The following is a 1,578-nucleotide window of genomic DNA, read 5'->3' on the forward strand; positions in this document are numbered from 1 at the left end:
TTCCCCACCCTGTGTCCAAGTGTTCTCATTGTTCAATTCCCACCCATGAGTGAGAACACACGGTGTTTGGTTTTCTTTTCTTTTCTTTTTTTTTAACTTTATTAAAATACTGAGTTTTGTTTCACATGTATATTTTTGTCTCCCCACCATTTCCATGTCTGACCACCGCTACTACTATGTCCTATCATAACATTGCATACTTGAAACCAAGCAAAGGGTGGAGTTACATCTGTAAAAACTAAACAGGCATTTTGGACAACACATTCTTGGCAATGGAACCTGGACAATATTTATCAAACATGGTAGGGAAAGTTCTCACTCTGCATTATAAAAAAGGCAGCCAGGTATCAACTGTTACAGAAAATAAAATAAGATGGAAAATTTTTAACAAATTGTTTAAACTATTTTCTTAAAGAGACTTTCTCCACTGCCAGAGATCTTGAATAGCCTCTTGGTCAGTCATCCGGAAGCAATTCTTCACATAATTGATGAACTTGGCCTCCACTTTGGGAAGAGAACCACCTTTTTCTATACTTGCTTGCATTTTTGCTTTAATGTCTTCTACAGAACTAGGTCCTTTTGGTGTTTTAGGAGTTTTTTCCTGTTTTTTGAAGGATTCTTGTCCTTTTGATCTTGGTGTGATGATGGTTTTGAGTCTTTTCCATTGTGATTTGACTTTTGTGCATTTTTGGCTGGAGTATCTCGTATAGATTTCTTCACTGGTGCTTTTTCTTCAGCTTCCTCATCATCAAAATCATCATCATCATCATCTTCATCATCATCATCATCTTTATCAGCAGCAAGTTTTACTTTTTTCTGTGGAACCTTGCTACCACCTCCAGGGGCAGACCGCTTTCCAAATATACTTAAGAATTTCATGTCCTCCTCCTCTTCATCTTCTGACTCTGAATCTTCCTCCACAGCTACTAAGTGCTGTCCACTAATATGCACTGGTCCTGAACCACACTTCAACCTTAAGACCACTGGTGGTGTTATTTCAAAGCCCCCAAGGGAAACCGTTGGCTGTACAGACATTTTCAAAGTTGCCAGTGTTACTTTAATTGGACTGCCGTCGTAATTCATTGCCTCTGCTTCAACAATGTGCAATTCATTCTTTGCACCAGCCCCTAAACTGACCGTTCTTAAAGATAACTGGTGCTCATTTTCATAAAAGTGGATAATCTTTGTCGGCCTTTAGTTCACAACCGAAAAGATAGTCCTGGGGCCTCAGGGGGCTCGTGTCCATGTCCATCGAATCTTCCATCAGGTGGCGGCAAGTACTTAGGTGGGCGAGAAGGCGGACGGAGATAAAGGAACGCTGCTCCAGAGAACAGCCGTGCAGGACAGAATCACAGCAGGGATGGTGTTTGGTTTTCTGTCCTTGCTATAGTTTGCTCAGAATGATGGTTTCTAGCTTGATTACATAATTTCAAATTTTCTTCCACCAATCTGTACATTTATATATTCATAATATTAATATTTCATCTAGAAATACCTACTGGGCCGGGCGCGGTGGCTCAAGCCTGTAATCCCAGCACTTTGGGAGGCCGAGACGGGCGGATCACGAGGTCAGGAGAT

The 1,578-nt window shown here is 41.1% G+C and overlaps 1 pseudogene across 1 annotated transcript; it reads right to left on the reverse strand.

The window, feature by feature from the left end:
- Positions 1–309: 309 nt before the first annotated feature.
- LOC105521072 lies at positions 310–1,342 on the reverse strand (annotated as a pseudogene). The gene has a single exon (XR_001003215.1). The product of XR_001003215.1 is annotated as a nucleophosmin pseudogene (transcript).
- Between the last annotated feature and the right edge of the window lie 236 nt (positions 1,343–1,578).

The sequence above is a fragment of the Colobus angolensis genome, unplaced genomic scaffold, assembly GCF_000951035.1.
Source record: "Colobus angolensis palliatus isolate OR3802 unplaced genomic scaffold, Cang.pa_1.0 Scaffold395, whole genome shotgun sequence".
NCBI lineage: Eukaryota > Metazoa > Chordata > Mammalia > Primates > Cercopithecidae > Colobus > Colobus angolensis.